We start from the raw sequence: 27,145 nt of genomic DNA, 5'->3' as shown, positions 1-27,145 counted from the left end.
TCCGGGCACAGGAATGGTGGTCTACAATTTCCGCTGTACCGAGTTAAGGCGCCGGTCCCAGTGCAACCGAAAGGTCTTGACGTACGAACGGTGTTATGCACTATTGGCTATGTCGAGTTGATACGTCACACCCACTGTAAATAGCTGTCGATGTAAATATTGTGTACATAAAGTATTTTCTCTAAGTGCAAACGTCTATGGCGTCCCATCTCTGATGGAAGAGGAGAGTCGGCGACGACGGCAGCTGAAGAGAAGTTTCTCTACCAAGTAAGCTGGTTAAGCCAGCTTGGAGTACTCTGTGCTACGAGCGTAAGAAGGTAGAAAATTTAGTAATGCATTGCCAACAACATAAAAAAGAAGCCTTTTCAAATATGTATCTTATATTGAAATAATTGCTTCATCATCACAAACATGTCAGACATCCTTCGTAAATTTGAGAATCATTTGTCCTGATGACTTTTGGACCTCTAGTCAATTGTCGTACCTGGAGTGCAAGTGCAAACCTTATTGTAAATGTCCGGTGATTTGGGTGGGGTTGGGCCATTAGCACCCCAGCCTAGGGGATGGCCTCGACTCCTTGGAATCGGGCGGCTTCCTCGGCTTGCCGAGCGGCCCACAGTTCATCAGCAAAGTCGTGGCTGGCGAGCGAGCGAGGTACCTGGAAGGAAAAAGAAATTCCACTCAATGTTAGACAATTCCAGAAACTGTTTCACCTTGGCCCTGTTAAGGCTATGTTTTGTTCAATAGTTGCTCGAGGCCAATATAGCTGTGACCTTGCACTAAACAGGTCTGAATGTCAAGTGTAAACTTCGGATGGTGTGAGATAACAATCAGAGATCTGTTATGCGACTGCCCTCATAGTGGTGTGGCTAGGAATCCAAACTCGACTGCACTTACGTGCACCTTGTTCGGGGAGTGAACCTGTGTTGAAACTGTGCTGAACACACTTGCGTTATCTTGCTACTTGACATGCTGGCTGTTATTACAGTGTGCCGCAAGGCACTGATGTGCACACATTCTTTTCCTTATTTTAAATATTGGCGCTCCTATTTCTTTTTATTGTGCGATATCCCCAGCATAGAGTAGTTCCGTTGTATTTACGCTGGCTAAGCTGCCTATCTTCCTATCTTGCTTTTCCTTCCTCTAAGTGCACTTTTCCACATTATAAAACTGATCTGATTTTAAAGGCGCGAAATCTACGACGGACAATCTAGTCAAGCCAGTCTAGTTGCTACTCAAGAAAACCAAACAAAACATGCCTTACATGTACCTACTGACCGTTTTCAAGTCCTGCCCACGTGAAGCTATGGAGAGTTTTCTTACGCAGATTGAACGATTAATAGAGGCACGCTACCCCAGTTTCCGTAGCAGAAAGAATCCCGAAGAAGTTACGGACTTACTAAGTGGCCCAGCAGCCGCCACACCTTACGTACACCGCATGTCACATAATTTGAAGAAAATTGCCGAGCGAGCTAATGTAAATGTAATGTTTTCTGGCCCGTGCAAGCTTTCAAGGATCTAATGAATCACCAACCTTTTCTTGCAATCCACCGGCATGTGTCAGAAACGACGAAAATATATGCGCCGATTGTCAAGCAGGAGTTCTTTATGAAATTCCTTTGTCATGTGGTAGAAATTACGTGACACAAACCAAGGAAAGAGTGAATGATAGGCCGAGGCAACATCAAAACAATGTCACAAATTGGACAGAGGGCCACATGGCAATTGATTGTAGAGATTCCAAAGTAAGCAAAATTTTCATGCCTGCCAAACCGCGACAAATGGGTTAGATTAGTAATCATTGAGGCCGGCGATAAGTGCATGAGTGTCGGATCAATCTCATTATCACAAAAAGAACTGCTTTACCTGAATGCGAATGCACACAGATGAACTGTGATAGAGCTCTTTGTATAAATCAGTGGAGTTGTTTCCTGAATAAACATTGCTGCAAGTACATAAGGCGCCCGGTGAATGTTTCTCTCTTTATTTTTCATCTCTGTGCCTTTCACATGAGATCATGGCCAACCAACATGCCCAGTTTTCTATCTTAAGATTATAAAACTACGGGGCGATGATTTATTACAGAAAGCAGGGTATTTTGTATCACCAATTTCACATGTGCATAACTCATAAGAAATTGTGAACAACTTGCAAAGGTGCCGAACCTTTCAAGCTACAGCACTGTGTTTGAAAATTTCACTGGCATAATTAACACCAAAGTCCAGCACAAATTAATCTTGCTACAATGAATGCATGAATGTGCAAACAACGTATTCAAGCCATGGCAATAGACGAACACACGTAATGCTCTGAGCGTGCAACTAAAGCTAACAAAATGCACTCAATTGCGTTCCCCACATTCGGCACAAACAATTCCACATACACTTGTCCTCTTGGAAGAACTGAACTCAATGTGCTTGAGCTTATGGGTTGAAGCAAAACACAAAGGTGATAAATTATGCTAAATAACATTATTCTCAACGACAGCGTCCTGTCAGCTCGTTTAGCAGCAGCCGCAGACGAGCCATTTCCACCGGTTGCATCGCTCATTGTTCAGAAAGAAAGCGTTAATACAGTAACGCAGGCTGCGCGCGGACCGCAATTTTTAACGGCTGCGGCGGCGTAGTGGGCCCGAAGCCCACGGGAGCAATATGTTTCCGTAGCGCTCGCGGCTTGCCAGGGCGCCGCCGTTGAGCACGTCGTGTGTGGCACTCCGGTTTCCTTCTCACCATATTGCCATACTGTCCTCCTCCACGTGTGTGTGTGTGTGTCTGCGTGTGCGTGTGCGTGTGCGTGTGCGTGTGTGTGTGTGTGTGTGTGTGTGTGTGTGTGTGTGTGTGTGTGTGTGTGTGTGTGTTTTACCAACCCGAAGCAACGTTGAGACGTTGAGCAACGTGTTAGCTAACTAAAGATTTTGGATGTGCGCGGCAAACGATGAGGACGATGGCGAGACACGGACGAAACACAGGACAGAGCGCTTTTCCAGCTGACTCTGTATTGTGTCCTTGACGTTACATGTTGCATCTTTTTCACTTTTTCGTCATGGGCATTTTGTTCTACAAACATAAAAAAAAACGTTGTGAAGACGCCTAAATTAAACCGAAGGTTGGAGGACACTTCTGCTCAAGGTTATCGAAAGCCTTTCAAGCTGACTCCAGCTATAACGAGGCCCTCCAAAGCGGCAACCCGGCGTGGAGAGAATATTCACGATGTGTTCACAAATGCCCTAGTTTGTTTTGTAATAAACACGGAAATCGCTGATGCCTGAAAGGGCGCAGGTGCCAGAGCGAGCATGTCCGTACACAGTGTCGACGGTTGGTCGAGTTCCGTCAACTGATCTTCGCCGGCAGTCCGAGAAATGATGAGAAGCTCACTGGCTAATCGCAAAATGCGGAAGTGCCATTATGTTCCGCTTGTGAACCTTGTATGTGAGATGACTTTCGACGCGAATGATTACGAACTCGGCTAACAGGTTGGCGGTTAGATCCAAGGTCGATCTGCAGAAGGCAAGTCTGTTTAGGTATCTAAATTTATGGATGGTTCACGACCCCTGAGACACAGGCATGGCGTAAGACGATTTCGTTTGTTTATTTGAAATTTTATATATGCATATTACTTCAGAACAGAGGCAGCAAAACCAGGGATTCTTACGTTTATCGAATACGGCATGAACGTGATACAGCTTTCTGTTGCGCTTTTAAAGCCAACATAGGGTGACACGATGCCCTCTTCATGACAGTCCCACTCAACATCCATATCGCGTACTGAACCCTGTTTTCGTAAAGCAGTTAAAACCAGGGTTTTGCACAAGCGTTCAGTTGCACCTGTAAACAAAAGAACAGAACACCGAAAGGATTGGAATTTAATATTGAGAAAAGTGGGTTGCAACTTCCTCATAAAAGACATAGCACAATGATGTGGAAACCAATTGCATAGATGTTAATGTTTATGGCTAACAGAAAGATGCGATAACTTTGTTACACTTAACTTTTGTACCACAATCAAACCTTGATTTATTGGTGGTTATATTGCCCCAGAGAGCTCTCCACATGCCAGGTACGAGCACTCTCGTGAGGCACCTTCCCAAGCGTCTCATCGCTAAAACCCATTACTCGTCGCATCGCCATTAGAAGAGCGCCAGCAACGCCTCGCGCATGGCGATACAGCGCGTGTTTCCCGTGCAGGCGCTCACGGCAGCGCCGGAGTCTGCCGTTCAATGAGAAGCCACGGCGTGGCTCTTGGCCTTCGGGGCGCGTGAAAAGTGAGTTCGGCGGGGAGACGCGGTTGACTGTGGAATAGGCTGCTGTTAACTCTTCTTTTAAAAGTGTGTGAATGCTTAATATTGAGTTTCCGGGCACAAGTTCGCCCACAATAAACCAGTGTGTTTAGTGTGCTTCATTGAAGAGTGCTACAATATTGTCTGTGACGGGACCAACAGGAAACCAGCACGCGGTATGAAATGAGCCTGAGGTTCTATAAAGTGACCTGGAATATACAGCATTTGGAACAGGTAATTGATGTTATGTGCTGTAATTATTATTGTTCATTGTTCAGTTAGTATTCCGCTCTACAGCACTAAAAGCGTTTCAGGCGGTGGCGGAGGATTTCGTCAGCGGATGTATGTGCGTTCGTCGATGTTAATTGTGCATTCGTGGTGCGCTTGCCGCATCGTATAGCCCCTTTACTGCATGGCGTATCCTACATGATAAGCATGCCCCTAGCATAACTAACGCAAATAAAGAGAATCCTACTGCCACCCTGACCACGTAGCTTGCCGGCGGAGGTAGTTCCCAAATGGCGATGCACACCCATCGCCCGTCTCTGGGCCATGGGAACGCCAACTAGGTTACGTGTACTCACGCAGGAATTGCACAAGTACGGTTGACACGCCTTCCTTTTTTGTGCTATAGCTTCGGCGCGCCATTACTATGTGACGAAAGGAGAAATAATAAAGGCTGACATGCTAAAAGCTTTGCGCCGGAGCATTCGGCAGCACCAGCACCAATTTTCATATTTTGGACCGTTATTGTTGATGCACGACATCGAAATGCCGCATACTAGTGCACAAGTCCTGAAATATCATGTCGAGCAGTATACATGCGCTCCATCGCACGTTCTCCATTCACTCGGGCGCTCGCAATAATGTTTCAATTTTCCCTTGAGCAGTTGCCCAGATGAGACACGCGCACGAGGATGGGGCAAACTTCCAAATTTTTGTCAATAACCTGACAAAGCGCGTCCCACGTGAAGCTCTCTAATATTTTCCGTGACCCGCAGAAACGGTGCAGCTGTGTAATATCAGCTCAAGCGACCATTTTAGAAAGCTAGAATAATTATTGCGCAAGTATAATAAAAATTTGTTTTGCTGGAGCTATACCGAGTACTCTTAGGAAAACAAGTATGATAATGTCTCTAATTTTCCATGTCATTTTTTGTCTAACCCGTCATCAGTGAAGTGCGCCTAAAACAAGGTGCGTCGTACGGTCGTGAGCAAAGAGTAACACAACGAATGAGGGCAATCAGAGCGCAGAACACTGCATCACTTCAGTGTTGGTTTTGCAGAATTCCGAGAGGGAGTTGCGGATGGAAAATATCGAGGACACTCCACACAAGAAAAGTTGAAGTCCTGCTGCTCACCGTGCCCCTCTAACAGTAGGTCTCCGGAAATTGAGTCTCCTCGTTTACCGTACTCGTCGAATACGCCGTAGCGGAAATGCGCCCATTCGTGTATTCCGTCTATTCCGTAGTCCGCCATAAAGAAATCAACAAAATCCTAATAAAGAAAGGCGTCAGGCAGGGAGATACGATCTCTCCAATGCTATTCACAGCGTGTTTACAGGAGGTATTCAGAGACCTGGATTGGGAAGAATAGGGGATTAAAGTTAATGGCGAATACCTTAGTAACTTGCGATTCGCTGATGAGAGTGCCTTGCTTAGTAACTCAGGGGACCAACTGCAATGCATGCTCACTGACCTGCAGATGCAAAGCAAAAGGGTGGGTCTAAAAATTAATCTGCAGAAAACTAAAGTAATGTTTAACAGTCTCGGAAGAGAAAAGCAATTTACAATAGGTGGCGAGGCACTGGAAGCGGTAAAGGAATACATCTACTTAGGGCAGGTAGTGACGGCGTATCCGGATCATGAGACGGAAATAATCAGAAGAATAAGAATAGGCTGGGGTGCGTTTGGCAGGCATTCTCTGATCATGAACAGCAGGTTGCCATTATCCCTCAAGAGAAAGGTCTATAATAGCTGTGTCTTACCAGTACTCACCTACGGGGCAGAAACCTGAAGGCTTACGAAAAGGGTTCTACTAAAATTGAGGACGACGCAACGAGCTATGGAAAGAAGAATGATGTGTGTAACGTTAAGGGATAAGAAAAGAGCAGATTGGGTGACGGAACAAACGCGAGTTAATGACATCTTAGTTGAAATCAAGAAAAAGAAATGGGCATGGGCAGGACATGTAATGAGGAGGGAAGATAACCGATGGTCATTAAGGGTTACGGACTGGATTCCGAGGGAAGGGAAGCGTAGCAGGGGGCGGCAGAAAGTTAGGTGGGCGGATGAGATTAAGAAGTTTGCAGGGACGACATGGCCACAATTAGTACATGAGCGGGGTTGTTGGAGAAGTATAGGAGAGGCCTTTGCCCTGCAGTGGACGTAAACAGGCTGATGATGATGATGATGATGATGATGATGATGATGATGATGATGGTGGTGGTGGTGGTGGTGTATATGAAAGTGTAGGCTGTAAGAAAAAAATAATGTCGTGCAATGAACGCACCCATTAAAGTACAATTTATTTTTCTGCTCCCGATGCCTGTTTATAAATAGCAATACGCACACAGAACGTGCACCGGCCGAAAGAAAAATTGAAACTTCTTTGACAACGCTTGTCGAACTGAAATGAAAGTATTTAGAGCTAGAGGACACGAAGAATAACAGGGAACGAATAATTGAGCACTGGAAACGCAAGCGTAAGCTGTTGATACTACGAGAGATCAATGCGCTATGGTACTCGTTGAAATTTCGCTGTTAGCCGTATACGTGGCCGGGAATATTCTTGCGTGATATTGCCTCAGCGTTTGACAAGGCAACCACTTCTCATTTTCCTTTGTCATGCTCACTTTTTGTTGCCCATAACGAGTCGTCTCATTCACACCAGAGCATAACTTTCCCTGCAACCACTCAATCAAGCAAGGTGGCTTATACGAACCTTCACTACACCTCAGGCAGGGATTCATGCAATACATGTGCGATGAGCCTACGTGTGCCTTGACAAAGACATGTCCACTAGCCGAAACATTGGCTCCTGCTTTCACCTTCTTGTCGTTTTTCTCATCGTCTTGAACTTGCATCTCACGCATTCCCCGTGTTTTTTTCCTGAATGTGCAAAGCCAGCGGCACAGAGCGTCACTTGAACGGTTGTAGATGAGACTCGCTTTGTTGACGGCGAAGTTGAACAAGCAGGGAAACATGGGCAACTGAGATGCTTGCTGCTCATTGATGACGTGGTGCTTTCACCAACAGCAGCACTCGCTCAAACGCAAATGAACGCGTGGTCAGCCCGACGGACACCCGGCGAATTTCGAATACAGGAGCTAGGGGAGCAATCGATGGCCGCCAAAACACAATATACCAACACCCTAATTCAGTGAATTTTGCTGCAGACTCAAGTGCCGAGGATTACTCAGTCCAATTGGGCATTTTTCTTTTCATTTTGCATGCCTTTCAATTTCAACAGCACCATTTGGAAGATTGAGTAGCCCTTAGTTGCAGAACAATATTGCTTTTTAGGCTTCGTATGCACTGTGAAATTATGTTCCTTCAGTGATGGCCCTTTTAAATTTGTAGTGCACGGCAGGTAAAGCTCATGCGAAACACTATTGTACTTGTGTGCACAATGTGGTCTTCTTGAAACGCTCTCATTGCGATGGCTTGTACTGATAGATAATAAAATTCCACCTCTAGCTATTTTCTGCGACGTATATTGACAATTTAAAAGGCATCCGTTTATTGTGAGGACGACATCCAAGGGAGTGTAATTGGCGATTGCGGTCTATTTATCATCGACTGCTCAGTTTTGAAAGTTGTTTTACGCTTTTGAATATATGTGCACTAAGAGTGCGGAAACGTCGACAAAATTAAGAACACTCTCCGAAATATTTTGCTTACCTACCAGGTCATGCTGAGCGCTTTTGAACTACTCAGTAAAGTAAACGTCGAAAAAGTGGGCTACCTAACTTTTTCTTCTAAGACGCTCATCATTTTATCTTCAACGTCCCTAACAGTTCTCACGCCAACTTGGCTTACTGGGAAGTGCACGGTCTAACAGGTCGGGCATTGGGCTGCCGCGCTGATATAAGCCTGTTCGAAGCGAACCATTTATTCAGTCCCCTGCCTCTTCCCCTCCCCCTCTACCTCAACTCTCACGAGATGCGCCATGGGTGCACTGAAGCTCGTGACGTCCTTTCTCACTGGTTTGTTCCCAATTATGGTAAGTGCAAGAGCCGTTGGTGTGTACTAGGCACCAAAAAGCCGAGATACACTGCACGCACAACCAACCTTGGAAAACATATCACATGCACTCAAACCATGACGAGCTTCCCTAAAAATCACTCACCACACTCAGTCTCGTTTAGCTCTATGACGCTTTAGCATCGAAAGCACTCGAACTGTAGCTACGACGGCATTGCTAGCAAACAACACGGCATCGAACCATGCTATACATATCAGGCTTGTATTCGTTACAGAGAAAAAATGTAGCCGATAACAAGTACTGCTGCTTAATTCAACGATGAAATTGGTAACCCTGGCGAATTGATGCCCCACAAAAATTAGTGAGGAAATAATGAAATGTAATTACTGCTTTTACGTTGCTTACTTCGCATTCTTTGTTTAACGTTGCTCAAATACAGTAAATATGACGTTAAGGCATGATTGTTCAGGGCGCCCCCGTCAGCCATTCGCACATTCTTTAATCCACTAACAATTGCTTTAGGAATTTTTCTTCCGTCATTGTTCCCTCGTTTTCTCTTAAACACATCAGCAGCAACACTCAAACCTCGCTCGCTGTGCGCGCAGGAGGGAAGTGTGGTGTTTTAACGCGCAAGCAAAATGCGCCCAACCGTGCTTGCGGTTACTCAATGCCATTAAGCTCGCGTCTGGCTCCTCTTCGAAGCACAACGCTGTATTGTTGCTGATGCTCGCAGTAGGTGCTCGGTGCAGGGCCAATGAAAATCTGGCAAATATGTTTGCAGGCGACTTCCTGACGTCAACGTCTCAATTGGCCGTCGGAATTGATCCCGGGTAGCGCCAGTTTATTTCGTCGGCTAACACCCGGCAGAAGGTTAAGATGGGAAAATAAATACTGAGCAGCAGGGCGTTTGGCTCTCCAGCATTGTGCACGCGCGAGGCTACTGCGTGGCGTGACCATTCTAGTACAGTTGGCGGCAACTCGAAAGCCTTAAACCTGCGTCGCCTGTTACAGCTCGACTCATCAACAAAGAAGCAATTACATGTAATTGGTAACCAATAAACATAAACAATTGAACCACTGTGAGCGTCACCGAGTAAGAAATTGTTGTTAGTGAACTACCAAAGATCCAAAAAATCTAGATGATCAAAGTATATTATGAGACGCAATTTTTTGTCTAGCAGCCTGACCTCGTCTCCCGCAGTGAGCGGGGTTTCAGCGGATGTAAACAAAAGGATCGCGGCGTACTGATTGCTGTTGTCTGGTAAATGAGATATGTTCGAAGCAAAGACATTGCAAATATGCAAGACAAGATTCTATGGGAATCATGGTAGCACGTATGGAAAAATTATGAATTAAATATTTCTGCGTACTGGTTAATATTTCCCATATTTTGTTTCATGAGGCAATATCTTCTATTGGAAGCCTAACAAGTTCCCAAAGTAAGTACACGGTAATTGTTCTTCGCAATCTTAATAAACCTGGAAGTGATTGAAATACGCCGAAATATTCCCGTTGAATATTCCGTATTCCCAATGATTACACAGGAAACATGTGCAGCCTGCAGTTGCATTTTCGGCCTTTTCTTCCATTCACGGCATATTTTTATCGCCAGTTGCTCTTATAGAATGTTAGACATAGGCCTACAGAATGTTCAAGTTTCACATGTCTCATAATCATGTCTGTCTCTCTCTCTCTCTGTGCGTGTGCTTGCGTGCGTGCGCGCGCGTGTTTGTGTGTGTGTGTGTGCGTGCGTGTGTGTGTGTGTGTGTGTGTGTGTGTGTGTGCGTGCGTGCGTGCGTTTTAGCATAGAAAACACTCGAGATGTAGCTATGACGGCATTGCTAGCAAACAACACGGCATCGAACAATGCTATACATATCAGACTTGTATTCGTTACAGAGAAAAAATGTAGCCGATAACAAGTACTGCTACTTTTTTGAAAGATGCAATTGGTAACACTGGCGAATTGCTGCCCCACAAAAATTAGTGAGCAAATCATGAAATGTAATTACTACTTTTACGTTGCTTTCTTCGCATTCTTTGTTTAACATTGCTCAAATACAGTAAATATAGTCTGGTAAATGAGTATCTCTGTGTGTGTGCGAATTATTTATCCCGCATATTAGAATTTAAGAATTGTAGCCTGTGATTTGGCAACACGAATTGACTTGAAACTTCAGGATGACACCAGTTTCGATGCATTATTTACAAAAAAATGTAGGACGAAATACATATGCATTCCAGTTACCATTTTTGTTCAATTGAAAAAAGAACGGTTTTACAAAAAGTACTTGGAAAAACACTCCATTTTTACGGTGACATTGAAGGCGCATATCTTCAAAAGGGAGCCAATTGGGAAAATAATTTCAAGTGGATACGCCTTGGAAACTAACCGGCTACAATTCGCGAATTGTAATATATGCCATAAAGTAACTAATTAAAAAATTCAAGACGTTTTCCTCTTTAAGTGCCGGAAAAGTTAAAAATTATGCCGTCGTATAAGTCTAAACGTAAACACATTTACGTAATCATCTATGAAAGCTCGGTCCAGCACAGATTCTCACAGGTGTGCGCGATCCTCCGTAAATATCCCTTAAATCGTTACTGTTTTCGTTGTGCCGAAAAAATATTACCAAATTGCGAAGAAAATTGCCGTCGAATGTCCCGCTGCTCCTTCAACCACCCGGTAAAAACTAACGAGTTCACGTACCATCCACGCGACCTCTATGACCTCTCCATCCACGCGACCTCTATGATGATCTGTGTAAATCAGCCAGTACTGACAACATAGGGGACATAACGCAGTCCACAACAGGTGCCGCCACTCCGATATTGTGTTTTCGTCTTTCTTTTTTACTCACGAAAGCTTCCTTTTCACTACTAATGACGAATTCGTTATTAGGGAAGCTACATGTGTCAGTATAGTTCGACTGAACATTTTTACTATGGGTCAATGAAATTTCATGTAAATTCTCGCAATCGTAAGAAATTTCTGGTGGGCAAGCTTTTATGGGTCCTCTACTCACCCACGAGTATAGTCGTGCAGGGTACACCTGCAGATAACCTCTAAATATCACGCATGATCAATGCCTCAAAGGCATTTAGAATATTTTTCAAGCAATCAGCCATCTACCATATTATCTATGAATGTTTGATGTATCAAAAGTAGCATTTTGAACCAAATTCTTTCCACGAAACGTCGTCGCCTATTGTTTGAAGCATTACCTTCAATCATCTAAGCTTCAGGGGGCTCTCTCTCCGTCGGCTCGCATTAATTAGGACACCTCGCGATGTGGGAACAGAGTGATGGCAGGATAGTAACGCGATTACTATGAACTTAGCCAACTCCTACATGCAAAGATGTCCATAAAATATGCGTTCCATTCACTTATTCCATCAAACTTAAAGAAAGCTTGAGTACTCACCCGTGCCTCCAGATTCCGCACAATGTCTTGGTTGGATACCGTCCGGGTGTGTCGACACCATGATATTGGCGTAGCCACCGTCATTTTTGCTGTAGTTCCAGAGCAACGCTCCCCAAGCAGAATAACCACAGTGTAAGAGCGAGTGACGCTCTCAGCAAGGCCATGACGACTGTGCAATGGAAGGAATGAGACAGAACGTATAGGCATACTGACTCAATATGCACACACGAAGAGGGTTATAGGTAATGGTAAGTGGACCAATTGCAAAATTCCTTGAGATTTCTAGCGTCAGTACCAGTACCTAGCCACATAGTTAAAAGACAAACTTTCCTTGCTGTATGCGCTCTTACAGACACAGAAACAAGTGCGCTGATAATGTCGTTCAGCGCGTTCGCATACCGCATACTGCTTGTGCGGTTGCTGAATGAGGAGAACTCTAGCCCCGTTCCATTTTTACAAACTGCATTGACAACCTACTTTGGCTGGGGCGCATGTTCAGCAAAACACCATTTGTAAGTCTCTTTAAGTTGGCAATCATCAAACGGTTTTGAACCAAAACTATTCTCCGGCGTCATTTTCTCGTTATCTTTGTTTCCCCCAACTTCCCGCTTACCCCTGAGGGAAGGGCGACAACGCATGCTGAATTCGTGTATTTTCCTATTAAACTTTAACGTCTTCATGAACCGTACCCCACCGCCACATGTACACTTGTTTTCCTTCTCGGAAACGTGGAAAACACGTGTTGCGCACTCCTTGGTGGGACTCGCCTGTTTCATAGGCAGAGAAATAGACCTTTTACAGGGTTTGGGGACTCTCCAATCTCACTTCCTCCAAGTTTCTCCTTTCTTTTCAGAAATTCCGTGCTAGGGAGCCCGGTTAAACGTAGCTTCTACGGGTATGCTTAAGATTTCACTTCCTAGGAAGCCAACAATGATTTAATCAAGGGTTCGACGAAAGTTCGTCTGGTCACGCATGAAATAATTTATGTTTAAAAGAAGAGCCGTCTATGTCCTGTCCTTTTTTTGAGGTCATGCTAATCAACAAGGAGTACTGGATTCAGACTATTCATATAAGGGGAGGGCCTTGTGTATCCACGGTATTTATTCGTGAGAGGAAGAGCAGAACTCTAAAGAAATCACACAGGTAGAGACAGAACAATAGCAAACGCAATGTAAGTGGAGAACAATGATGGCAAAGCCTCAAAAAGCTTTTAGGAAAACACATCGTAATAGTTTTCAATAGAGCGAGAAGAGGACGAAAAGCATTGGTATGCACGCCGAAAGTGGGTGTGCGGTTGAAAACGTAGGTCCCATCCCTTTGGGACTCATACTTTTGTCAACTCTGTCAACGAGGTATTTCTCTGGAGGTAAGTCGGAATAATAGGCGCAAACTAGATAAGCAGCAAAAACAGTACTTTTCGTAATAGCATTGAGCGCTAGCATCCAGCGGTGCACCACGTCGAATACGATTTCCGCCCAAATGGCCGCCCTTAGTGTCGTTCTAGAAGAGACGGCATCAGCCGTCTCAAGGCCTAAGCCCCTACCACCCTCCCGGCCTTCATTCTCGCAATATTTTTCTTTATAGAAGTGTCACAGGGACGCAGATTGTGCCAATGGACAAAAAGCTAGCTCAACAGTATATAAACAAAAGCAATCAAACTACCTACGTTAACACCCCGTCATGCCAGCATCAAAAGCACATCTCCAAGCTAGCTTGCTGTGCTCAAGAAGACGCCCCAGGTCGTAGAGCTGAGGAACGCCGAAAAAACGAAAAGCCAAAGCACGAAATCTATGTATACTTACTTACCCGACCGTTACAGTATGCCGGAGAAAACAACAGCGTCGAGAACAGGCGCATAATGACGTAGACAATGATGATGATTTCCTTAATATGGCACATAGCCACCAAGGAATGAAATTGTATCCAAAATGCGCCTGAAACATCCCTGTCATGATGATGATGGTGCGGATGATGATGGCCAACCTGTCATAGTGTATTTCGTCGTCTAAAGCCCTTATAAGGATGGCCGAGAGGCAATGAAATGAGATGGAAAAGGCACAGAGGTTAACTTGAAGAGATTCCGGTTTCCTACCCTGAGCTGGGGGAAGTGTATTAGTAGCGAAAAAATTTTTCTTTCCTCTACACTATAGTGGCACTAATAATATCTGTTCGACGTTGTCTTCGTTGCCCGTTCAGTAATAATCATTTCTGCGATTGATTCGTTTTGCTTCCCACTTTACTGTAAGAAGAAATCGCAGGATGGCGATAAGTCTCAAGTTACACAATAGCTATTTTAAAAAATCCAGCATTATTCACTGCATACTCTTGAGCTTCAGTTCATATTAGCTGGTGGCAGGAAAATGAACTCATGGGCCTCGTGAAGCGGCTAGCCTAAGCGATTATTGAGTTTGTTTGCAGTTCAATTTCGAACGTAAATCTGTTCGGAGTACTCCCACAACACGAGCGAATAGTCGGCGCGACGTCCATAGCCGCTGGTTCTTGAGACGCGGAAATAAACGCAGATGCATGTGGAGATAATTTTTAGAAGAAACATAGAAAATGATGCACGACCGAAGTCTACGTTTCACGCAGAATGCTGATGTGAATTAGGGTGCAATATTTCAATACTGCAATATTGTTGAAGGAAACCGCGCCACGATATTATGCATCATGGTTGAGCTTGATGTTTGTATTTGTTGGCTCAACCAAGGTTGATTAGTTGATCTCAGTTGTAATGGATGTTACGCTTTACATGTGATAGGCCATGAATCGGAAAGTATTAGGATCAAAAGGAGTAAGTGACACCGAATTGGTTTAATAAAGAGAAACCGATAAAAAATAATACGCACATCAGTGAGCACTCATAGTACTGAAGCTCGGATGACTGAACTCTGTTAATATGTATTTTAGGGATATGTCAGAGAACAGTTACCAATAGTATCGATGGTCAATAATAACTAGAAAAATATCTGAGAAAATTCGTATGGTATCTTCTTGTTTCTCTTATCAAATTAGACACAAAATTTATACGTTTGTGTAGCATCTAATTGTTGGCAACGCTTCGAAGCAGACTATCACGGAGAGCGTGAGGCCCAGCCTAAATTTTCCGGGGCAACCTTTATCATTCCTAATTTATAATTAATCACTTGCCCACTCAAGTTTCCTCAAAAATTTGTCTATTTGCGGATGACTGCATCTTGCATCGTAAAGTACCTAACTCCTCAGATATTCTAGCAATTCAGGAGGATTTCAATACCATAAATGCGTTGTGTCATACGTGGCGCATGTAGTTATACATTAAAAAGTGTAAGGCTATGAGGATTTCTCGTACTAAACTAATCTGCCCCACCTATACACTAAATAACATCCGACTAGAATGAGTAACGTCATACCGATACTTGGGGGTTCACATTGCCAGCACACTATCCTGGAAAACTCATATTGTTCACATAACCTCTAAGGCCACTCGTACACTGGGATACCTTCATCGGAAATTCTCACTAGCACCATCATTGCTAAAACTCTTATTGTACACAATTTTCATTCGTCCAAAGCTTTGGTATGCATCATTAATATGGGACCCTGGCCATGACACCCGCATACAGTCTCTAGATGCAATACAGAATCGCTCAGTCCGTTTCGTTCTCACCAACTACCAAAGACCTGCGAGTGTCACTAACATTAAAGCTCTCCTACACCTCCCGCTATTATCAACCCGCTATTATTATTTCTTTTCCAGAAATGCTACTACCAAAACGCATATTTAGGTTCTAACTTTGTTCAACCGCCGTCATACATATAATCTCGCTTTGACCATCACCAAAAGGTAAACATTTCGCGCTGCAACACCGATGCATTTCACATACATTCCTTCCCCAAACGAGTAAAGTTTGGAATAACATACCCGCATTACTTATAAGCATAACTGACACCAATAACTTTAAAACCACACTTGAAAGTTTCGTCTATTAATGAATATTGCGATTTGGTTGTTCTGCATAATAAATGCTCTTATGCCATTATTTTAAGTTATGGCTTGTATTTTATATGGTATGCTTTCTTTGTGGCGCCATGTATTTTTGCCACGCTTTCCAAGTTTCTATTTGCCATTCTTGATATTTTGTATACCATGTTTTGCAACGTTTTGCCGTGTTTTTTTTTCATTTATTGTATCACGTAACTACTTAACACTTCCGGGACAATTAGTTTTTATTCTTTTTTGTTGTTGCCTTCCTTCCTTATCTTTTCTTGTTATTACTGGCTTCCACGTATTTAACTTTGAAGTTTTGTTCGACAGTTCTTTCTGCTTTGTACTTGTAATATTTTTTCTATAATCAACTCTTGTGTGATTTGTCTCTGTGTTTACCTTGTCCCTCCCCTCTGCAATGTACAGCCGTACCTTGAGGGTATAATAAATAAATAAATAAATAAATAAATAATTGGCCAGGTTTCAACTGCTAACAGGCCAACCCTTCGGCGACTGCATCAATCATCTCTTAGAAGCCACCTTCCTCTGGAGCAATGGCCCATCCCCCATGAAGGGTGTGATCAACAGATCGACAACACAAGACCAATTCCGTGCTCCCTTGGTCAATGGCTGGGTGTCGACTACCAACAGTGAAATCCTTTATGCATCAGCACGAACCACGCTTTAGAAGACAACAGACAGTATGTAACAGTCCATTTTATTTTTGATGTCCATTGGCCCATTTTATTAAAGTTTTGCATCCATCCATCCATTGGCCCATTTTCATACGCCACAGGTGGTTTTCGCGCAGCCACTACAGGAGCCCTTGAATGTTAAACAATATAGGATAAATGCAGCAAAATATACTGCCATCTCCCTAGAAACTATTTTTGATAAGATCTACCAAATATTGCAACTTTTTATCAGCACAAATTCTCAACGATTTGCTGGATGTTCACTTGAGTCATATTCAGACCAACGCCATAATAACTACAGATTCCTCAGAGAGCAACAAAAAGCACGGGGTATGAATTTTGGCTCGTTCTCTAGAATGGTCCTATTCAATTATACAACCTCAGTTTACTCCTATCTACACAGCAGAACTCTTAGCTGTACTTTTAGCACTGCGCAAATTGAACCCCTTCCATTCATCAGTAGCTATTATCACCGACACACTCTTTCTGTGCTCATTGCTTACAACGTGTAATGATTCAAACATATTGCAAGCATTATAACTCTTTTCTCCGCGTCAGTTGCGTTCGCTTTATTTAGTTTGGGTGCCCAGGAACAAAGGTTTGCCGTATACTATGACTACAGACTCATTACTAAAGGCTTCCCTAGCTGGCCTTCTCGTATCTGCCTTTCTCCCATCCGCCTATATCACTGCTGCTAACTTTATGAAATTAACAATGATGACTGAGCTATATAAATCTAGTGTGGCATCGAATTCTGACTACCGCCACCTCATATTGCCTAGGAGCCCTAATTCTGCCCAACAAGCAAATTAGAGATTACACTAACAAGGCTACGCTGCTGCACCACGACACTGCATTTCTGTGCACACAGGGTTGGTTGGCGGCAGCCGCTTTGTTTACACAGTGCGGGTAACCAGAAACAATTGATCACTCAAGATAGGACCCGGGCGGCTGCACGGGTTATATCTTGAAAGCGATCTGCGAAGGGGACGTATGTGCCGTGCGCTGCGTTTTCGGGGTTTAGTTCTCGTTCAAACGAGAAGTAGCACGAAGGTCAATTTGCTCGCTGCTGCTGCCATGCATCCTCAATTTCAGCGTTTTGACAGCGAGATTCTGCGGTAATCGTGGGAGATGTGTCCGTGTTTCCTTGTGCACGCGTGACACCATGCATGTTAATTTAGTTAGTAAGGCAATGTTTACAAGTTGATATGGCCGATACAGATACTATCGTTACCTTGTGCAGCAGTCTTCTAATTTGCTAAATTGTTGCGCCTTTTGTAAGGAACTGCCATTTTCTTTTGGTGACACGGTTTTGTTAGCACGATTCACACAGGTTTGGCGTGTCTGGAACCGGCCTATCTCGCTCGCACTTCTAGAAAAAAAAAATATGGTCCTTTCACTCCTCCAGATTGTTGTATCGAGTCGCGAGAGGTGTCAAAGTGTAGGCTCAACAAGTCAAGATACCAGGAGTAACGGTATGATAGGTAAAACTAATTGTATGGGCGTAACTAACGCTAATATAGCAAAAGAAACTATTCACCTTGCACAAGCCTCGGGCACAGGGTACACCACTATAGATATAGCTATGCTGACGTAAAGCCACCGTACGACACCTGCATGAGTAACGAAGCTAGACCGCTTGAAATAGGCCGGGCTCGAACGAGGCTATGTTGCATGAGAGGCAGTTTTCGTGGCTCGCAGAAGAAGCAAGAATTTAGAGTAATGTAAGTAAAATTGACGGTGCGGTAGTAATTGCCGAATATACCGTCAAAAATTTTTCGCGATGTGTTTATAACCCCGTAAAGGGTGCACCGCCGTAGATAGAGGTCTGCTAAGGCAAAGCCACCGCACAGCACATATTTGAAAAGAGCTAGTTTTCTAGGAATAAACAGTGCACGCGTAAGGCAATGGAGCCCGGAAGGTAGCTTGAGCTGTGTCCCCGAGAAGAGGAAGCTAGCCCCAATGTAGGTAAAATTAATGTTACGCGCGTAAGTTGCACCTATCGCACCTATCGACGAAAATCAATCACATTGCACCAAAGACCGCACTGTCTCCAATTTTCGCCCGCGGCCCCTTGGTCAAAAAACGAGAAGGCTCAGCCATGTGTCGAAGAAGACAAAGACAACTTATGCAAAACAAGGCCGACGTAATTGCGCGTTATGTTCGATATTTATGAGATATGAAATGCGTGAGTAATGAACACGAAAGCGAGACGGAAAGATACAGAATACAAGGATGTAATCAACATTTACCCAATGAATAATTAGAACCGCTATGTTTGTCCCGTGTTCGTGGTCCTTGTCTTCTTTAGCATCTACATTTGGTTCGCACTGTCTTTTCTTCCTCTTTTCGCAGCCCGGCACTCTCCCAACTATGGTATACGCCATTTTACGTTCGACACTTTGCGAAGTCAGCAGGTTGTGCTGCCGCTCGAATGGTGATAGGGCGGTGACCCAGGCGTTGGCTGTTCAATTTACGCCAGCGATGTGCTTCACTCGCGGCTGATCATGATAGCGATAAGAAGGTGCAGCGGCTGCACAACCGGCTAAATGTTATGATCGTTTGTACGCGGAACATTTGGGCGCACAGGCGGGCATGTCACGTGGTATTTTGCTTTGTATTTCGCGGGAATCCGCATGACGTAGGAATACACTATTGCGTGTTTAAATTCCTTCGAGTAAGCCTAATAATAATCGGACTGTCTTTGAAATGGTGATTTATAATGATGATGATGATGATGTTTTCTTTTTACGTCCTGGCAGGCTTTTTTACATAATTAAGCATGCCTTGTCTCCCCACACTAAAAAAAATACAATTAAATTTGGTGCTTTACGAGTAAAAACCACGATTTCATTATGAGGAACGCCGAAGCGGGGGACTCCGGAATAATTTCGGCCACCTGGGGTTCTTTAACCTACACGGGAGTTTTCGCATTTCGCCCCCATAGAATTGCGGCCGCCGTGGCCGTTATTCATTCCCGAGACCTCGCCCTTAGCATCACATCACTATAGCCACTAAGCAACCATGGCGGGTTCTAAAGTAAATGAAGAGTATCAGCTGGGACACAGTCCGTGAGTATGTCACTTGCTGTGAGCTGGCGCTGCGCAAATATTAAAGGGGGGGGGGGGGGGGGGAGGGTGAAGAAGGAAGTGCGCCGGGACAGCTCCCCTGGGTCCGCGAAAGGTGTTTTTCCGCAACGAGGAGAATTTATACACAAATTACCCGGCATATAAAAATATTATCTAACCATTTACTTTTATATTTATTTAGCTGCAAGGCTTTTGACCGTAAAACTGTTATTTCGTTCCATGAACATGCCTTTCAATCGTTTTTAGCGTGTCCATGATGTGACCATGATGCATACTTTCGAGGCGCGGTTCCCTTCAACTATATTGCAGTATTGAAATATTGCACCCTAATTCACATCAGCATTTTGTGTGAAACGTAGACTTCGGTCGTGCATCAATTTCTATGCTTCTTCCAAAAATTATCTGCACATGCATCTGCGTTTATTTCCGCGTCTAACGAAGCAGCTGCTATGGACGCCACGCCGACTATTCGCTCGTGTTGTGGGAGTACTCCGAACACATTTACGTTCGAAAAAGAACTGCATACAAACTCAACAACCGCTTAGGCTACGCTTTACGAGGCCCATGAGTTTATTTTCCTGCCACCAGCTAATATGAACTGAAGCTCAAGAGTATGCAGTGAATAATGCTGGATTTTTTAATATAGCTACTGCGTAACTTGAGACTTTTCGCCATTCTGTGATTTCTTTTTGCTCTAAAGTGCGAAGAAAAAACGAATCAATCGCAAGAATGATTAATACTGAACAGGACACGAAGACAACGTCAAACGGATATTAGTAGTGCCACTATAGTGCAGAGGAAATAAAAACTTTTTCGCTACTGGTACCCTTACCCCAGCTCAGGGTAGGAAACAGGAATCTCCTCAAGTTAACCTCTGTGCCTTTTCCATCTCATTTCATTGCCTCCCAGTCATCCTTATAAGGGCTTTAGACGAGGAAACACAATATGACAGAGGATGGCCATCATCATCCGCACCATCATCATCATGATAGGGATGTTTCAGGCGCATTTTGGGTACATGCCATTCCTTGGTGGGTAAGTGCCATATTAAGGAAATCATCATCATTGTCGTCGTCATCGCGCGCCTGTTTTTGACGCTTTTGTTTTCTCCGGCATCCTGTAACGGTCGGGCAAGTAGATATACATAAATTTCGCGCTTTTCGCTTTTTGTTTTTTCGCTGTTCCTGAGCTCTGCGACCCGGGGCGTCTGTCTGAGCAAAGCAGGCTAGCTTGGAGATGTGCTTCCTTTCTGCCATGACGGGCTGTTACCTAGGTGGTTTGCATTGCTTTTCTTTATATACTGTTGAGCTTGCTACGTCATCTAACCGCAATATTCTTCGTCCTAATAACTTGATCTACGGCATTATTCAGCAGTGGACCGAAGTTTTTGATTAGCTGATTAGGATTTCATCGGGTACTGCGGCGTAGTTATTAGAGACGTCTTCTACTTTTTCTGCTAGAATGTTTACATGCAAAATTTTGATCTCAGTCTTCCCTGTTGCTGTTGGATTGGTTTGAGTCGGAACTAAGCTTTATTTCGTGCTGAAGTTATGCCTTCTAGCGACTATGAAGTATCTAAAGGCATCGTTTACTTTCAAGATCTTAGCGTCTTCTTCCCTCATATCCGCTCTTTTGCCCATGGCACGCGAAGTAGCAGCTGTCGCAGTGACCACAAAAATGAAGCAACTTCGTCCTAAAAGATGGCGCGACGCTCGCGTGCGGGCGTACGTTACGCGGGATTATGTTAGAGTAGAAAGAAATTATTCTGAAGACCACGCGAACAAACGACACATATATATATGTGGAAGCGTTCCAAAAGCTCTTCGAGCATCAGACCACCACCGCGTTCAAAAGAAAATGGAACACCCCCGCCTATGACTCATACCGCCCTAATATTCAGCAAGCTATGCGCGGCAAGCTGTTCTTTATTCTTTCAAAGATTAACGTTACAGGAGGACGATATATTTTTTGGCGCCAGCTGCACGCCAAGTAGCCAGCTCGAAGTTCAAACAATGGTTGCACGACTAACCTCTCCGTAACAAATATACGCGCCTTCAAGAGCATAATTCCTTTAGGGAAGCTTCATTTTTTTTTTTGTCTTTCTGCCGAGATTCTGGCGCACCTGCTCAGCCATTTTCTCACCGAATAATTACGGTTTCTCACGCAGACAATGCATGTTAGAATACTACAACGATCGCATGTAAAGAACTTATAGGGAGTGTCTTGTGGAGGGTGGCTGGGAACGATAAGAAGAATTTGGCAAAAGGAAATGAGGACAGGCGAGGAAAGGTTGCGCGCGGTGGCGAGAAATAAACCAGAAGAAATTAACCAGCGCATTTCAGAAAAGGTAATGAAATGTAATTATGGGGAGTTTAGGCCCTTTTTGTTCTTAGCACTACGGCACGGACGACAGTAGAAGCGGTGCTAGGCTGGCTGCGCTTGCGATGGTTCCTGTAGCTATAAGAGTTATCTCTGTCAACGTTCGATCAGTTCTCTAGCCTTCCTGAAATTGTTGACAGATGTTCACGTACCTTCCAGGGGCTACACACTAATGGAGGTCTCATGGCTTTCTACTTTTTGTGACAGTCCACTTCTTTGTCTTTTTCTCTCAACACTGGAGACAGTGCAGAAATGTGAGGTGCACGCAAAATGAAAGTGGCGACATGAGCTTGAAGCTTGTCAACAGGAATTGCAAACGTGCATCCTCGCCGGCATGAGCCACTAGTTGTGCGTCTCGTGGAGACGTGAAATCGTAACTACATTGCATTTTAATTTCACTTCATATAACGATGGTGCGATATGGGGGTAATACGACAGCAAGGTGATACCACAAAATATTTGATAATGATGAACACAATATTGATGAACCAGACACCTGAAACAGACAAATTGACACACAGATGAAAATGACATACAGAGGCGCTGATGTATATCCTTTTCCCGTGTGCGTGAATTTGCCTGTTTTAAGTGCGCTTCATCCGTACCATGCCTGACCAACTAGCTCATCAGTGTCTATTAAAATGGATACGCTCTGGAAAACTTCGCATCACAAGGCGGTGGACAGGTGATAGATGATTGCCCTTGAGTGATTTAGGTCGTCAATGAAAGGGTTTTCAAAGATAAGAACAAATGGCGTTGGGGGTTACAAAAATGTTTTTATTAAAACCCTGAAGTTCTGTTTTCGCTCGGAACAAATTTTACTACTAGGTTCGTGCAAGGATTAACTGCTTCAACGGGCATTTCAGCGAATGGGGGGGTCATGACGAATGCCATGTTGAGTGCCCTTTGATGACCGCGCCCTGCGCTCATCGCAGGTGGAAGACACAAGGGACGCAGCTTCATCAGAGATAATAGCACCTAAGACATTAGATGATCGAAAAGAGATTTAGTTTACGGGAGATACAGAAACGTCGACCTGAGCTCATGCGCCTCAGTCTGTTGCTCAGCATTGAGGAAGAGGGAAAAGCAATGGAAGTTTTTAAGCGGGTGATCATGAGAAAAGTGAATATTTATATACGGTAAACTAAACTGTGTATGTATGGTAAAATCGGGAGGGTGTGTCGATTGGTATAAAAAGCTGGTAGTAGCGCTTCTCCGCGCATTTCGTGCATTCTTTGTGTGTATGTGTATTTTTCGCACTGTATTTAGAATTTTACTATACTCCCTAATGCGAAACATGAGCGCCGCTATATACCTGTTTTTACTTCGTGATATATTGGCTGGCGTCGACTACATGTCCCTCGTGCGAGAAGTTGCAAATGGAGCGAAGTGCGGCACGGCAGCCTCGCTAACCTGGAGATTGGCGACAGCCATTCCGTGGGCGCAATTCACAGCAGCCGCCGTCGCCAGACTTCGCAGATGGCGAGCGCTACTTTCGCGCCATCTCGTAGCGATTGTCGCCGCACTGCGCTTTCCTTCTCGGGCTTTCGCAATGCTCTGCTCCGCTGTCGGCCGCACGGCTGCGCTGCACCCTCGTCTCCGATATCGTTCTTGGGTCTCTCATTTCCCGCTGTGCTTTGCAGTCGCTTTCATCATTCGCTGTGCTCATTCGCTCGGTTACGCCGGGTTACGACGCCGAGGCACACCAACGCTCACCGCAGGAACGGCCGCCAGGGAGCTGCACAGTAAAAAGTATCACGAATGATATGGGTGACTACCGACCGTTTTCTATTCTACCTATCGTTTCAAAAGCTCGTCTAAAAGTTACTCAAACATGATTTACCAAATTTTAGCAGAAACGCCAGCGTATAGTAAATTGCAATACGGTTTCCATGACGGGACCAGTACGAATAGGGCATTACTTTATCCCGCAGAATATATTGGAGATGCCATAGAAAATAGAAATTTGGTATTAGGCGTGCTTATTCAATTTTACGAAGGCATTTGATCATATCAATCAAGAACTGCTCAGCAGTTCTTGATGAGCAGTTCGCTCGTATTTGCCACGCATGAAACGAATCGCCCGCTTCGACAGCTCTTGCTCGAACCCCCTAGCTTTAATCTGTTACGTACCGCACGGTAGTATATTGCAACCGTTTTTGTTTTATATATACGTGAACACATAGGTACCACCTGTGCCACTGCTAAATTTACTATTAGGTGGTCTGTACGACTCTACTCATGAGAGGTACCCAAAATCGGCAAATTAACAATGAGTGAATAAAATAATATATAGGTTATCAAATTGTACAAAATAACATAGCTTAAAAGAAAACGTTCATGAAATGAAAGCTCTTTTATTCTATGTTAAATATTTGCAGCTCACCACACCATAATTTTAGTCTACCCCAGTAGAAGTTGTGTTTGCTATGAAAACTCTGGGTGTAACTTTTTCGGGATCCTATGTAGGCATATAACACAAAAATAACATGCTTGAACAGCCTTCTCTAGTGTTTGGATTCATATGCCGAAATAGGCCGTTAGTCCGACAAAACAATACGATGTTACTGTACTGTTATTTATTTTGCTCCAGGCTTTACTACTGGCGCCTAAATTGAGCTTCTACAACACAACAGAACCTTCATAAAATGCACAGGTAACAAACGCTGCTTATGAGAGTGGTTGGAAACATGAGATTTTCCACCGCACCGGCGTGTATTGGGGTAAAATAGGATTAGCGCATCGGCACGCAAAATAAACTAGAAGAAACATAATACTTATATACTTCGAAACCTAGATAACTTAAGCTGTCGCATACTGAATATAACGGACATGACTTTGATGCATGAAAAGTACAGAAATGTCGCGCATCTTATGGCTTGCAGATTATGAAAAATAGGTTACGAATGTTGTCAAACACTATACACGTAAAAAAAATATGAATAATGAAAATACGAAAAAAGATCTACGAAGGTAATTCTACTGCTCCTAAAGCATCTCACAGTTACCACCATATCCGACTTATCCTAGGATAGCTGTAAATTACCTGGAAATGCTGCGTTTGCGTCTAATCACTCTTTGTATTTTCTTTTAACGGCTTTTTTCTATGCAAACTGTCCCGCGCGAATATTTGTTCTTTTCTTTCCGTTTTTTTTTTCTTTATGTTCTTTTGTGTTCTCGTGTTCTGTTACTGTCCATTATCAGGACTTTTCCTTTGTGCATTTGACTGTCCTGATCATGTATACTCTGTAAGCGTCAAAGATTTGTGTGTAAAATGTGGCCGGTTGTTTTACCATCGTGATGAGTGTGCAGCAGTGTGGGAGTCTGCATCATTCTGAAGCTGTTGTTATGACATATTTTCCAGTCCGCCTCCTGCATCGCGTATGACTTTGGAATGACGAAATTAAAATGTATTATTATTATACACTTCTGCCGCCGAGCCTTATTCTACGCTAGAAAACTCGTTGGGAGCAATTCGTCGCTCTCCCTCTTTATTTATGAGTCATGCTAAAATCACCCCGTTTAAATATCGGCAATGATGCTGTCGACGAACGAGGAACACTTTTGTGCTTCAGAGAAAGAAAGAAAAGCTGCAAAAATTGACGACCCGTGTGAGGGAGCACCGCATTAGTCTATCATTCAACTTTCGTTACCCTAAAGAAAGGTTCGTGGCAGGTTGTCCTGTGAAAATGGCGCATATCTGACAGCGTGGGCACTGTAGCACTGCGGCCGTGCTGCAATAATTGTATGAAGCGAAGCACCTTTCTTTCAGTCCGAGAGGTTTAGCAGCGTCCCTGTCGCGTGTCGCCTTCCACCGACGTTCTTCTTAAGGCGAACCTCTTCTTCCCCTCGAACAGTCGAGCTCACGGTAACGTATCGTTGCCGCAAACGTCACGAAGAAACTGGTACGTCTGTGGGGCGGTCATGCCGAGCTTTGCACATAATTTTATGCTCACACGCTTTTGAAAGCGCACGTACTCGGGTAAACAGCAACTGACAGTGGAACGGTGCAACAATTAGTAGGAGCGGATGATGATGGTTATGATTTATTGGCCTCCCCTTTGAAACGGGGCGCCTGCAAACAGCTACCTCGCCTAGTTGAGGGGATCCGTTCCTGCTATACATGCTGTTAAGTCGACCTTTTTTGAGCAAATGTCCTTAATCCTATTTTTCTCTTCGAAACCTAGGTACCTTGTACAACTACCTATGCGTGTAAAGGATCCGTTCGTATCAATCTCTTCGCAGCTTTTTTTCAACTGATGCTTCATTACAGATCTTTTAAGCACGTAGTGCCATCTAGAGGCTGCAGAGTAACTAGAAAAACTGATACAATTTAGTCTTAAAAGATGGCGCAAGGTTCCCGTGGCGGCGTACGGTTCACGCAGTTATTTTTACCTAAGAAAATAAACTCGTTTCTAGATTTCATGAACAAAGGATACATATATATGGAAGGGCCCCAAAAGCCCGTTGAGCTCCTGCCCACCACTGTGCACCAAACAAAAACAAAGCTCTCCGTCTATGACTCATGCTGTCAATATTCAGTCAAATTACTTACTGCAGCCAGCTGTTCTTTATTGTTTCGAAGAATAATGTTACAGAAGGTCGATATACCGTCTCGTGCCATCTGCGCGCAAAGGAACGAACTCAGCGTTCAAACAATCGTTGCATACGTCTCCTCGCAGCAATAAATATACGCGCATTCACAAGCATAATTCCTGCAGGGAAGCTTTTTTGCTCTCCCTGCCCAGAATCGGGCGCGTCTGCACGGCCATTTTCTCGCCGAGTAATTACAACTTACCATCGAATCATTGCATACTTGTAAACTGCACCGATCGCATGTAAAGAAATTAGAGGGAAATTTTTGAGGAGGTCGAGGAGGTTGAGGAGAGCGTGGATAGGTTGCGCGCGGTGGGCGCAACTGAACGAGATTAAAGCGAATTGCACAAGAGGTAATGAAGATAATTATGGACTGTTTCCACCATATTCTTCACAGCACTATTGCAGGAAGGGAATTACAAGGGGTGAAAGGCTAGATGCGCGTGAGGCGATGCCTACAGCTTGGTACCGCGCTCTGATGCCCAGCCCTGCCATATGTACCGCACTCCTCC

At 44.1% G+C, this 27,145-nt stretch overlaps 1 long non-coding RNA gene across 2 annotated transcripts; it reads right to left on the bottom strand.

The window, feature by feature from the left end:
- Positions 1-303: 303 nt before the first annotated feature.
- Positions 304-26,465, bottom strand: LOC129384086 (uncharacterized). 2 transcript variants are annotated; one of them, XR_008611850.1, is made up of 3 exons: positions 25,799-26,465; positions 23,353-23,775; positions 304-658 (listed from the first exon to the last, which is right to left on the bottom strand). It is a non-coding gene; the product is annotated as an uncharacterized lncRNA (long non-coding RNA). The 2 variants fall into 2 exon arrangements; XR_008611849.1 differs by lacking the exon at positions 304-658 and adding an exon at positions 3,541-3,824.
- Positions 26,466-27,145: the final 680 nt, after the last annotated feature.

This window comes from Dermacentor andersoni, chromosome 9 (assembly GCF_023375885.2).
Source record: "Dermacentor andersoni chromosome 9, qqDerAnde1_hic_scaffold, whole genome shotgun sequence".
Classification (NCBI taxonomy): Eukaryota; Metazoa; Arthropoda; class Arachnida; order Ixodida; family Ixodidae; genus Dermacentor; species Dermacentor andersoni.
The sequence above is the reverse complement of the archived record's forward strand: the minus strand, read 5'-3'. Positions and strand labels throughout refer to the sequence as shown.